We start from the raw sequence: 14,943 nt of genomic DNA on the forward strand, positions 1-14,943 counted from the left end.
AACTCTGTTAACTTCCAGCCAGTCTCTGCCAAATTCTCCAAATGGAGAAGGGGACCCTCCTCCAGAGCATAGTTAGTGTTTGTGGTATTCCTTGAAGATGGGAAATACTTTAAAAAACCATTTTGGTAAGGGTGACCACAATCTGGAATGAGCTCCCAAGGGAGGTGATGCTCTTCCCTACCTTGGAGATCTTTAAGAGGAGACTGGACAAGCACCTGGCTGGGGTCATCTGACCCCAGCACTCTTTCCTGCCCAGGGCAGGGGATCAGACTTGATGATCTACTGAGGTCCCTTCTGACCCTAAAAAATCTATGAAATCTATTAAATTTACCATCTCTCTTCCAGCTGTAAAGACAGACATAAAACAGCCACTTAACTACCTGGCAATCCCCTGCACCCTACCTTCAATTCCAAGCTTTTTTTTTTTTAAATTTAATGAATCAATTCTCTATTTTCCATTGTATTTACTGCTATTGTATATTTGCATATGTTTTTATTTTTATTTTCAAATGCTTACCAGCTTGGCACCCTGGGGCTTTTTTTTCTTCACTAATTATCCTTTTCATCCATGACTGCTTACTTTTATAGATCATTCCTCATAAAAGACTTTATATTTTTAAAAGCCATCAACCCATGGCTTACTCTGATCTACACCCCACTGCAGAACCACACTGGCTACCAAAGCTTTTTCCATTGATTAATCTGAATGAATGTCAGTGAAACAGCAGCCAGTATTTCTTTAATATTTAACACTGGCTTGTGGCAGACCCAATTCAAAAATCACAGGGCTGGGGGTGGGGGAGGTCCAAGACATGCTAACAGTCAAAGAAAGCAGAGGAGTCGACATATGACCTGATTGAAATGTATTAGCTAATTGGAATTGGGTCAGTTGGATAGGTTGGGTTAGCCTTATAGCCCTTGCAGGAGGTAGCAAAGTGCTATCACTATTTTACAATTAGAGAAACCAAGGCAGAAAGAGGTTAAGTTACTTGCCCAGAAGTCACAGAGAAATTTAAGGGCAAAGCTTGAGCCACAACCCAGCAGTCCTAATTCACAATCCTCCTGCTCAAGCCACTATTGTATATAAAGATCTCTGTAGCCTGCTGCATAGTATCAGCACAACACAGGTATTTGCAGAAGGCTCTCTTTCAAAGGGCAGGAAGAAATGACTTTGTCAAATGAAAATGAATGATCAGCACAGGCTGAGGTGCACAAGGAAAAAGGATTCATCAAATAGTTCTACAGATGCGATAAACATTAGAGGGAAGCCTAATGGAGCGGAACTTTTAAGTGAAAAACTATGAAAGAGAGAAACCAATTTCAAGGTAATGCTTTTTATATTTACATAGCTCCCGAAATGAAACCTCCATTTTAGTTTTGGTTGATGGGTATTGTTGCCCACCTCGACTACTCTCTGTGGACTTTTGTGCTTGGAAAAATAAGAAGGCTATTTTGATGTTCAGAAAGGGAGCATGTTTGCTGGAGAGAAACTGTGTTGTCTAGAGGTTACAGAAGGAGACTGGTAGCTAGAAACACCTGCTGCCTCTCCCAAAAGTCAAGATGTGAGACAGTGGCACAGTCATTAACCTATTTGCCACCTAGATTTTCAGTACAGAGTTGCATGTATAATTTGTGCAGCAATTTATTGACTTTACATGCAAAAATTGCTAGTGAATGACTGTATATGCAGTTGCACTCATAACGTGCAATCACATAGATATTTTTGCACATGTAAAACACTAGCAAAGTGTGTGCAGTGTCTTCTTCTAGCACCTATTCCACCATAGGATAATGGTTTACTACTGCTCTCAACTAAAAGTTTTACTCCATTAACTTAAATAGCAAAGAGCTGTGCTACAATGCTGAAGGTTTTGCTTTCAAAACCGTGCTGATGACCCTTGCAGATTATACTGAAAATCCTTAAAATGGGGTAAGTAGCCCTTATCAATCTCTTGAGATTTTATTTATTAAAGTTGATATAGCATAGTGAGGTACTATGTAACTGCTAAGCTTTATTACTACTGATCAGGCAGGTAAGTGTTTATCTATCCATCTACAGTTTTACATCACACTGATTGCTTTTTTGTCCGTGCCCCCAATGTTCAATTATTCCAATGAGTAGTCTAAATATAGGCTGGCTCTTTCTTTAGTAAGCTCCCCTGCCCCAGTACGCCAACATTGGCCTGCAGGGAGGAGATAGTGTGCTGCATCTGGTACTGAGCCTTTTGCTGCCTGCAGATATCCCCAGTATCAGACAGAGCTGTTTGGACAGCACTCTGAGCCATTAATCCTGGCTAGTATGGAAATAGTTCCCTTCTGATTGTCTCCGTGTTCCCTTGTACAATGAATACACCCATTAACTAATTTTTCATTTGACTGAAGGACAAACCTCCTTTCAGCTCACTGACAATACAGGCCAGGTAGCATACAGCTCTGAACGCACAGCACTGCTGACTGGTGTTCTTCACGACTCCCCATTGCTGCTCTTGGCAGCTTTCAGGACGTGCTGCTATTTCTAGTCGCCTTTCAGATTCATGACCGTGTTCTCTTTTGTGTAGCAGAAGCTGAATTTCCATCTCCTACTGACGTAACATAATGGCCTCTGCTGCATCATATGTTTCCTCACACATGCCTTCTATCTCCCTGAGTCTCTTGATTCGCAGGAGAGTGATTGTGTGGAATAACAGCTCTAATTCTCTCCCTCCACCCTGGGCTGCCCACTGCTGAAGGAACTCCGGTCTGAAGTGCTGGGAAGGGTAAGACCAGCCCTCAGCGTCTCCATATTCCTCTCCCACCGACACAGAACAATTAGACAGATTCATCTTTAAATGAGCAGCTTGAAGATCACATTCTTGTGAGTGGAAAATCCCCAGAGCAATTTTACACTAGAGACCTGGGTCCCTCCACTTCGTCTCATTATTTTGCCTCTCCCATTTTGATTATTGATGAGAACAATTTGCTGTACGTGATGGTTTATTCAGCAGGAACAAACTAGGTGTACACAAGAGAGAGGAGTAAGTATCCCTGTCCTCTTCACGTGAGATTGGGTAATACATTTCCTAGTCTCTGTACACATGTCCTGTCATTGATTCATGTTTCTGTGAACAACTCTCTCATTTGCATATAAACAAATTTGGTTCTTTCAGGCTTCACTACCTCCTCAGCTTGCAATTTGGTTTCCTGCTCATGTCTGGAACATGTTCCCAATCTGTATCTGTCAATGATACTTAATGTAAAACCTAAACATTGTTTCTCTAGTAGGGTCCCCTGATGGCTCATTTTGAATGTGCCACTAGGTATTTTTTATGTAGCATGATAAAATAAATAATAATAGCAGCTTTCTACCTAGGGATCTTCACACACTTTACAAGCAGTAAATTAAGCTTCACAGCTCCTCTGTCATACAGGTTTTCCTTGTCACAAATGATGATAATGAGGCACTCAAGGCAAATCCCATTACATCTCCTACTGCATTTTCTGTCAATGCAGGGTCATTCTTTACAGGACATTAACTAGTGGTTTGTCCAGTTTAGTTTTAAGCATCTATTCCATCTTTTTACAATCCTAGCTGTGCTTTTATGCAGCATACTGGGGGCTCTGCTAAGTTACAGCAGCCCACCCCAGGCTGCCAATAGGCTGATCTGCATCCCACAGTCTCCACTGGATGACCACATCCTTTCCATCCCCAACATGTCCTGGCATCTCTCTGCCTCTGGACCACTCTACAAATTGATGCAAACCACTGTGTATGCAGACTTTCATTAGGATCAGTGTCGGCACAGCTCCAGGACCAAGGGGTTTCTTCACCTATTTTTTGTGGCTCATTTTTATTCTCTCTGTGCTAGAGAGACTAAAAACAAAAATCAGATTTATTTCCTGGTACCTTTAATCTTTCTTCATTGCTGAGTTCTTCCAGTCCCCAGTGCATTTTTAGGTTAACTTGCTCAAAGGTGCACTATGAATCAGAAACAAAGTCAGGAATAGACACCAGAGCTCTGGCTTCTGTGCTAACTACTCAACTTCACATTCTCAAAATAAAAAACTGCCAGCACAATTATTTTCACTAGAGTACCACCTAAGTTATCCACTGTCATAATATTTGTGAGGTAAATTGATAATATTTATGGTAAAGTGTCTCTTTTTAAAAACCCTTCTTACTGAGCCTTTAATATTTGAAACACCATTGGGATATTTTTGTATATTATTACAAGTTTATAGCAGGTGTGAATTTGCATTAGAGAAATCCCATGCTTTCTGTAATCAGATTCTTGCAGCTAGCTGAGAGATTCCTTTTGATAGATAAGTTCTTAATAAAAAAAATTCTTCCAGAGTCCCCAAACTCAGATCTGCATTGTTTTCCCTGGAACTCAGATTTTTGATCAACACTCCTGGTGTAGCAGTATTTTTTGCTGAGTAGGGATTAGCACTTAGACTTGATTAATCAGGCAGACTTTTTCTCTTTATTCAAGTTTCGTAGTACATTATTGTGTACTATACTTCTTGTCGCCATTCTCTTCATACATTTGTCCTCAGCGCTCAATGTGTTTAAGAGGAGGCTCTTGCTTAGATGCCAAGAGTAACATGAAGAATTTTCAGCCCTGAGAATTTATTTAGAAGGCAATCACTCTAACAACAACTTCACATTTTTTAATCTCTCTGCAATGACTAATCCCTCCAAACTTCCCCTGAAGTAGAGAAGTATCATATTCATTTTAGAGCGATGAAGTGAGGTAGAGGCTTAGTATCTTATCCATGGACATGAGTCCAGGGTACAGGCAGAATTAGACCCCAGGGGTTCCCAGCTCCCAGATGCATGTTTACTCCCTTAGCTGCTTTCCATTTTTAGTAGGTGCTAAAGTATTGTTTAATGTTTTATTGTGAGCATTTGACTCCTAAGATCATTGAGATAGTGGAGATAGGGGAATAGATTATGTACACACGGGTGCACTCAAATCTTTGGATTGCCTGGAAGGCACCAGGCAGGCTAAGAGTTAAATTTCAAGATATGTCACATATGAAAAAACATGTTTTCTTTCGACAGTTTTTTCTAATGGAAATAAATTACTTTCCTTTTTTGAACTAAGACATCTGATCAGATGAGTCTAGTTATGCCAAGTTCTGAGCTTCATTCATTCATTCATTCATTCACTCACTCTTCATTTGCAGAACTGTACAGGTATTCTTGGATCTTTGGATCCAAGTTACCTTGTAGCGTGCAAAACTTAATTGACGTGACCAGCAAAGCTGTGTTCTGACAGCAACACTCTGAGCACATCCACACTCACAGGTCCTCTGCAGCAGCAGAGCCCTCCTCTCTGCCAGTCTCTGTCTCTGCCAAGTAGAATAAGGCTTCTGCACCAAACTCAAGCTACGTGCTCACACTCCTTCTTCTGGCTGCTGCAGGGCCCTTCCTCTGTTAGCACAGCCCCTGCATGGAGCCACCAGAAACACATGGGTAGTTTGGCAGGGGTGCCTGCTACTTGCTGCCAAGACTTCTGCAGGGTAAGTACAGACATAGGCCAACACTGGATGTTTTTATCATCATCAATTTGTTACAAAGAAATTATTCAAATGCACACGGCTTATCCTAAACTGTAAGTACCTCAGGGCCTGGGCTACATCTTTCATTTTTCTCTCTAATGTACTGTACAGATTTACTGCACTGTATAACTTGCAATGGCAGTCTATAAGGAATGCTGCCAGGAAAGACACAGGATTTCTTTGCATCTTTGCTTTAATTTTTGCTTTATATGTATTGAGAATCTCAGCTAACATTTGGAGATCACATCAGCATGTGTATGCATGCAAAGCATATCCATGACAGGATTCTTATGACAGGAAATAGTGATTCAAAATTTGTGGGTTCTTTTTCCTACCCTTCATTAATCCTTTGTTCCTGACTTTCTCCAGTACCAAAATTTGAAGGAAAGTGAAGATTAGTTTGTTGTGTGTGTAGGTGCTAGATATTGCCATTCATCCTTATCACATCTGTGTAGCTTTCCACAAACTTCAATCAATCATCTCTCCTATACATAGCATTGTCCTCTTGTTATAGACTAAGGAAACTGCTTCTAGGACTGTGGTAGGGCCTGGGAAAGAATGCCACAAACAGCAGAACAGTAAAGCAAAAAAGTTTCTTTTCTATACACATTTACCTAGCTACTGTATCAGAAAGTACATTAAAAAAGGTGAGTGTACAGGACTATTTACAGGATAAGATAATAGCAGCCACTTTTACAACATTACATTTTCCTAAATTTAACACAAAGTGGTTACCATATGGGATAAAATTTAAGTAAAAATGTAAGTAAAACTTGAGACTTTGTGTAAACAAGGGTATTCCCTTCATGTTCACACTGCAACACATTACCACAAGCCACAAGTAAATAAATAGATCTCTGTCTAGAAAATATAATGACAATTTGGGCTGCTGTAGGCTATATTAACACCTTTGGCTAATTGAGATATTCTGATAAAGCCCAATTAGATTCACAGCACTAACAAACATACTAACAAGCCCTCAACAGTCAAAGAAGGGGGCGAGATACATCAGTAGTGATTAATCAAATACCATTACCAATCACCAACAAGCCAAGACACAGGAGATCTATAGATTTCAATCTAATCTCAGCCTAACAGATCAGCCACAATGTACAACCTTTTCTGACTTGAAGTGAATCAATGCTTTTAAGAATGACTAAAGTACTCACAGAGGAGTACTAGCTAACCTCATCTAATTTAGAAATTAAACATGCGTACAACTAAACCACTGAAATCCAATAAATTCACAAATTACCTCTTAGCTATACCACTATACAATCCCTTAATACAATTCTGGACTCCTTCACCTTTTCCCTTCTTAAAATAAAATTCTAAATCCAGTAAAAAACTGAGGGAGGCAAGAGATGTATGTAATAGAGCTGGAACTAAGCCATCTCAAAGAGGGGTCATAACACACAGAACCTAACAGCATTTTTATACAGCTGGGGTGGCTTGTGGTTGTATGTGGTGCATTCACAGACCTCTCAGTTAAAGATAAAGCAGCCAGACACATTGCTTCAGTCACTTAAGCAGCCCTGGTGGATTGAAATGGTTGGTTAATTCACTCACTGAATGACAAAACTCATGAAGAGCTAGTTAGGGCTGTAATTCACGCTATACCCTGTTGTCACAAGGCTGCTAACTTGATTGTTTTATGAGGAAATAAAGCTTGCAAGAAAGGGTCAGCCCCAGAAATCTAGATCTTGACTCTACCCATTAGAAAATGTTTCATCAGGGAGACTGGCTGGGTCCAAGAAATTGATAATGGCTTATGGACCACCAGTACAATTCAGTCTGGCTCAGACATCATCCTCTGTTGGTGCTCTGTATACACATATCACAAAATATATCTTTATAAATGGCAATAGGTGGCCATTTAAACAGAAAGACTGAGGTTGCCTTCTCACCAGGATAGTTCCCTTTGGAGAACCCAGGTAGGGACACTTGTACTGCTGCTGTACCTGCGGTGGGAATGAATAGGGGCCTTCGATCTCCAGGCCTGTCAAGCCAGTTATTTCAGAGGTCTGGCTTTGATCTCTAAGACCTTTTAACAGCATCAAGTATCATTGGCTAAAGTCAGACTTGGTTTCTGGAGATGCAATTTTACTTCAGGCGAAGGAGCTACATCATTTGTACCTGGTCTGCATTTGGCTAGAGTTTAAAGGTACACTACAGGGAATGATCTGTGAAAGTGAATTAATCAAGTAAACCTCAACCACTGCACAGGGGAGACCAGGATTTCAGCTAGCAGAGGTAAGTACAACTGCATATCTTTAGGGGAGCTAAGCCAAATGCACCAACAAAGAATCTAGCCCACAGTATCCTTGCTGTGCATACTTAGGAAAGAAAATATTTTTTGCCACTTTAGCATTGTCATTGTCACGCAGGATCAGAGATGGATGTAGAAGGTAAAGCACAGGAACCGGTGCTTAAAGCCTGCTTCTGACTCATGAGCTTTCATCTGTGCCTTTACTGACAAAGCCAGGGCTGTAGCTGTCACCCATGCATTTATGAGCACTGCACTTCATTGCAAATGCCTCACTCTCGGTTTGTTTAGTGGACACGTTCCTTGGCTTTATTTATACGAGAAGCTGGTCAAACATCGACACTCCAAGTGATCTGACTGCACAATTGTGAGGAACATATTCTGCAGGCATGTCCCATGACAAATAATATGTAGTCAGGCTTTGAGCCCTTCCCTCCCTGTGCTGAGCAGCACACTACACTACTCCAATACTTTGCAAGAGCCCCACTTATTTCAGCAGGAACATTTACAAAGTATGGTACTATTCAACATGGCAAAGTGACAGAAACAGTCCTACTGGGGCAAAAAAGGCAACTGGAAATCTTCTCCCTTCAGTGATCTTTGTGCAGATGTTGGTGCGAAGCATCAGAAGAGAACATCAGCGGCCAGCTGTAGCATGCAAGTCAGGCAAATATTTACTAATATCTATTTATAAAATGATTTTAGAAGCATCTGCTCCTGTTTCAGTATCTCTAATATTAAAAACAATCCCTCACTGTCTCAGTAGAAGCTGCCCTTATATGGATGCTCCTCAGAAACAGGTCCAGCTTGATAATGCAAAATAGGACTCCAAAAACATAGCTCTGATTTGAATGCCTGGGAGAGGCCAGGGATGTTGAGAGTTCTTGGGAGGCTAGTTCTATTTTAAAAGCAAAGAAGCCCATGCACATTCTTGGTTAAAAGGGACACTGTCAGTTTAAAAGCCCTTAGCCAGATCCTGAGGTGGTGTGAATTAACACACTTCCAATTAACTTCATAGAATTATGCCAATTTACATCCGATCAGATCCCATAGCTTGTTAATTTCCATATTTCTTTGTAAAGGGACACACAGTGCTTTTTATTTTTAAACACCCAAGAATTTTAAACATCCAGGTCACTTGTAAGGAATATACTTCTTGCATTTGTTTTCAGCTGCCTAAGTTAGGTTGCTGAACACCCAAATCACTTTTTAATAGTTATTTTTATTGTCAAGCTTATTTGTTCTTAAAAAGATGATTTCATTGGAATTTTCGAAAGAAATAAGAAAATAGTCCTATTGGTCTTCAAATTTATAAAATATATTTTTTACCAAATGTTTTAGTGTGAATCCAGTTTAAGTTGACATTGTCCCTTTATGATAACATTTAGCAAATTAGGGGATCTTTACAACTTTAAAAGCTGCTCTGTTTTTTTTTCTTTTTATACACAGCATCGCTAGTCCATGTAGATGGATGGCTGCTCTCTGTTTGATTGTCAATTATCTGTTTATATTCTATCAGATGCACGGTTTTGCTCATAGCAATTTACTCTTCTTCCTAATTAGATGTAGCAATTAGGATATCTTGTCTATTACACTGGAGTTTTCCTTTAATGAGTCTGCCTGCACTTGAATTGTCTCTCAGACACCTGTTTCACAATAGAACTAAAATCTGAATTAACTCCCTGTCACACCAATTAGAGCTCTGCTTCTGTCGTCTTTTTCCTGAATTGTCTTCTGCCACTGGGGAGCCCCCTATGTTTGACAGAGGGCATCCTGCCCCTAATCAATATTCATTATTTTTTCAACTGTCAGCCGGTAGTAAGTCCTGTATGAATCTCTGGGACTTGTTAGCAGCCAGCTTGCCATCCCTTTGTGAGTAGCAAGAATCTGTATACCTCTCAACAGGCAACTCTGGCCATTCAGAGCATTCCCTGCCTTTATTCAGAGCATCTCAGTGACCTGAGCTCTGGCTGTTCAATACTTTGTTTTTATACAAGTCTTACATGACCGTCTTACTAATGGTATCAGAGCATCTCAAAATCACTCAGGGGGTTTTACTCGCAGTGCTCTTGTAATATAGGAGAAAAGGCTCTTCTTTTTACAGGTGGGGAACTGATGGTGAAGAGCAAACCAGGGTAGCACAAGGAATGAATGGCACAGCCAGGAACTGAGCCCTGATTTCCTGAAGTCAGTCAATATTCTAGCCAACCGATCACCTTTCTTACATGCCCAAACGTATACTTGCTATTCTCTTTCTAGCTACCTTTGTTTGCAAATAGTTGCTGTCTGATTCTGCAAATGTTGTCTGTATCTAAAGAAATGGAGAATCCAGAAAGAAACCTATTAACACCTATAAAAGTGCCACTCAGACAGATCAATTCCTTTCAGTCTCATCTTTGTCTTTCACTAAATTCCATTATTCTAACCTGGAGTCTCTTGGTCAGAGCCAACATGCTGTAGCTAAAAGTAATCCAACACACATTTAAAAATAGCCAAAGAGTATTTGACTAAGTCAGTTTAATACATTGCTGGTGCCTTCAAATGTGCGGGAATTTGACAACATAGGGGAAGACCCAGTATTTTATCTCTTTTCTGCTAGTTACCTTTGTGCATATTCCTGGTTTGATCTTAGCTTCATTCTCAGATTTGTCTTTCACCCAATTAATACTTGGTCTCCACTTCACAGGCATGCACTGAAGTCTGAGCAGCTCCTTTCTCTGGCCCTCCCCAAGTTCCAGCTCTTCAAAAGGTATCCTGTACATCTGCTGCCTTCTCGGTGCCCCCATTATCAGATAGTTTTATTGGCTTGGCAGATGTTTCAGGATTGAGATCAAAACTGACACCCAGCCATGCAACAGTGTCACAGAAAAATGCAACAGAAGAACCAAAAACAGATCTCAGAAATCCTAATTCCTAGGCTCTGATCTAAATGCTAATAATAATGATTACTATGCCTAATTTGCCCTCAAAATTACTGCATAGATCAGTTAACTGGGAACAAAGATCCTTATAATTCATTCTTTGTTAATAGAGTTAGCCAGTTTCCTTGGATATTTATATTAGTTGGGCATACAATTTAGGTACACAGTTATATAGGCATTTAACAGACAGTTGTCCATTTACTTCATTTAAAATTCTTGCCCTCTTTGTCTTGCAGCATAACTAAAAGGAGGCAAGTCCTTGATACTCAGCAAAGACAAAATCCCAGGAACACCGTGTACCTTTCTATCCCCAAAATCTCCCATGGCTGCCAGTCTATCAGTGATGTGCTGCCAACATTTTAACAAGAGCTTTCTCAAAAACATAATGTGTCAGGTCCCTTCTGGTACTGAGTTGGGAGTCCTCTTTGTTCTCGAGCTAAACAGACTTCCCAGAAGCACTGGCTTCTCCCAGAGCAAAAGTGATGGGTTAGCTGGGGATAAAATTTACGCCCTTTACTAGGAATTAGGGGAAAATGAAGACTGATACTCCTAGAACTAGGGCTTCAAACTCTGAGCAATGCAAGGCTGTAAAATTACAGGGATTTGTTTTTTTATTAACATATTTCATGTTCCAGGTCAAAAAAGCCCAATCAGTTCCAAATCATATCGATGGAGCAGAATTCAATCATCCCAAAAACCACATCAATTGAGCAGGCAGAACTCAGTCATTCTAAATACCATGTATGGTGCTACAACTGGCAAGCATCCTCTGTTTCAGGCTCTGACCCTGGGACATCAGATACTCCCAAATCCGTTGGCAGGCATCCCATGCACAGGCCCAAGCCCAGAGGTCTCGGGATTCAGATGCCTCCACTTGATCGTGGCTCATTTGATCTGAGCTGCTGCTGGAGATATAAAGGTGAGAGTGTATGTACTTCTAACAGTGCTGGTGGTGGATGCAGGGTGTGTCCCCCTTGCAAACACTCCTGTTTCACACCAGTTTTCCCAGGAAGCAGCCACCTAAGCAGAGGACTACAAAATGTAACAAACAGCTCCAAATGCCGCAATTTGTGGATGGCCCTGGAAAACAGCACAACATCCCTACCCCCTGCCCCAACTCATCTTACATAAAACAGGCCTAAGGATTTCTGGGGAGGTATGCAAGATGACTTGGTGGGATGCACTATACTTTAAATGACTTCTTCAAACAGCTACTAGGTGGAGTGGCCACGTAAGAGTGATCAGCCTTCCCTGCAAAAGCCGAGTCTGGATGCTTATTCCTTTTAACCCCCACAATTGCTTTTCAGCTGTTTATTCTGTGCAGCTTTTCAACATATTTGCTAGGAAGAGGACTATGAACTTAATTTTTTTTTAAAGATGCAAGATAGGATGCCTGCTTATAAATCCCTGAGGCTGGCTCTGTTAATGAGCCCTTGAACAGAAGAGTTTCTGTGCTATCAGTAGATCATCATCACCACAGTTTACTGCAATTATGCTGCCAGTTCCCCATTCATCTGTTTAGGCTAAAAACACAAAGTCTTCTTAATCACATGGTGATAAATGCTTGTCTGAGCTGATTAATGGAAAATTACAAAATATGGAGAGAGAATATTTTCTAGCGGGGAAGAGTTATTTCATTTTGACAGAAGAATAGGAAGAGTTAGGAATAGGGAGCCAAATCCTGGCTCCTCTTTTGGAAATGCTTAGCTGGAATAAGGCAGGCAAGGTTCTTTGGGCAAATCCAATATCTTTTATTAGACCAACTAAAACAGTTGGAAAAATTCTTCTTTGCAAGCTTTTGGGCGCAAGCACCTTTCTTTAGGCTGAGGAAGCCTGCAGTTGGTCTGTGCTTGTCCTGGATGGATGCAAAGAATTTTTTCAACTATTTTAGTTGGTTTAATAAAATATACCAGATTTACCCAAAGAACCTTGTCTGCCTATGTCCTTAGACCAACATGGCTATAACCTATACCCCTGACATAGCTGGAATAAAAATGCTTTAGTTGGTTCTGTGTGCTGGGGTGTACTGGAAATCTGGCAGGATTGCCTTGTACTGAGGTGAACCTGGGCAATTACAACGCCATCTACAGGGCTATTCCAGCTGGTACAAGTTGACTCTGGGACTATTCAAGCTTGTGCCCAGGAGCAAAATTAACCTTAGACTTCTTCCTAGGATTGGGGAACCTTAAGATAGTGAAAAGCCTTTTACACCACAGCTGAGCTGCACCTGCAAAGTGTGCTCAGGTGCACTTGGGGGTCTAGCTAGAAAGCAATGGAAACTCCCTGGCTTTGACAGCAATGTCTGCACGACATGGGAATGGTATACAACTTCACACACGGGGAAAAAACAAGCCTAAGTTTTTGTAAAATATTTAAAATTTGATCCTGCTTCAGTAGACTTGACAAAGATTTTGCTGCTAACTTAAAAAAGTTAGCATTGCTAATAGGGGTAAGGTTAGTATTGAAGGGGGGAAAGGGGTCTTTGTATTATGTTCCCAGTCTCAGGCTATAACCTGTACCACAAGTTTCTTCAAGTTTAAACTCTCCCTGTTGGCACAAATAAACACACAGGTTACCTGGTGTTGATTTGATGTGTCGTGTTTTGTGCAGTCTCTTTTAGTATTATTTCTATAATGTTTCCAGGATCCTATGATAGTTTTCTGTCAACAGGGTATTGTCTCTTCTGGGATTTGGAGTTGCAAACATCAAATCATCTTTTGTCTTTGAGTCCGAAGAAGGAGAAAAAAATACTCTAGTGCATGAGCCAACATAAGCAATACCTGAATCTCTGCAATGTCTCTTTGGGGCTTTGGATCTGGTGCTTGACTAATCTCCTAAATAAAAGTCTTCATAAAAAGTTCAAGTATTTTTCTTGTTCTCTCTCACAAAAACAATTTTGATTAAAGTCTTCTTCAATCTAAACAGGTTAAAAATATTCAAATAAAGCAGTGTATCACTACCTGCCTACATTTTTTGCAAAAAAAAAAAAAAAAAGGTATGCGATTTTCTGTGTACACACAGTCACATATTGAAAGGAAACAGTTCTTGAAAAAATCCTCTGTATAATTTAGAATTGGTACCTTAGTAAGGCCATGTGGATAAGGCACTAAACTGGGGCTTGTGTTTCCACCTCTGCTCTAAAGTTTCCTTATTTCTCTGCACCTCAGCTCTTCTCCTGTAAAATGGGGATAGCATTTCTTTTTGTCCTACATTTTGCCCTGTTAGTTTGCAGGCTCCGTGGTTTACTCTGCCTAAAGCAATCAGCAAAATGGGGCCCCAAACTTGACTGGAAGTTTAGAAATACTGTATTTATTTACTTGATTCTAGGATGAGGGGAAAAAAGCCCCTCATCTTAGAATGGAGTATGAGGGCGGTGGGGGTAGCTCCAGCCCCTAGCCAAGGGTCAGAGCCATAGCCCCAGCTGCTGCCTGTCCCCCCTCACCCCTGCCCCATCCATCTTCCTCCCTCTCCCTCTGTGCAGCCTCTGCTGCCCTGCCTGCCCCTCCCTCCCTTCCCATTACCCTGTCCCTGCTCTAGCCTGGGGTGCTGAGCAGGGCCCCAGCCCAGCCCTGTAGCAGCAGTGTGCAGCCCGCTGCTCAGCACCCCAGGCTAGAACAGGGCCCGAGCTACTTGCCCTCCCCACTGCCTTCCCCCCTGCAGCAGTGGGGGGGAAAGGGGCTGAATTCAAGGTGAGCAGCCATTAGATTCTAGACCTGGAAAACGATGGTGCCGATACATATTCCAGGTCTCGAACTGAATTATGGGGGAGGGTGGCCATCTTAAATTCAGGGTCGTCTTAGATTCGGTGTGTTCGGCTGCTTTTGCCCGCGTTTCTGGTCACGGTGCGGATGGATGCCTTCTCCGGAGAGCGGGGATCCCCTGCGCCTCTGCTGCTTCCCGGGTTCCTGGGGGAGCCCAGGCTAGCAACCGAGGCGGCTGCTCCCACCAGGCTGCAGGTTTCTGTTTTCTGGCTTCAAACAGTTGCCGTTCACACGTGTGCGCCCACCCCATGCCGCACGCGGCCCTGCCTACGCGGGGCAGGGGCAAGCCCCCGGGCCTGGGCAATGCGAGGAGCGGGCGGGGGGCCCGGACTCCGCCTGCCTCAGTTTCCCCTCAGTCCGGCGGCAGCTCCGGGCTTTGGGCTCCGCCGGCCGCCGCCTCCCAGGAGCCCCCCGGCCCGCGCCGCCCCCTTGCTTCTCTCCTCCCCTCTCTCCT

This window comes from Gavialis gangeticus, unplaced genomic scaffold (genome assembly GCF_001723915.1).
Source record: "Gavialis gangeticus isolate Ggan-Ray unplaced genomic scaffold, GavGan_comp1, whole genome shotgun sequence".
NCBI classification, from domain to species: Eukaryota; Metazoa; Chordata; order Crocodylia; family Gavialidae; genus Gavialis; species Gavialis gangeticus.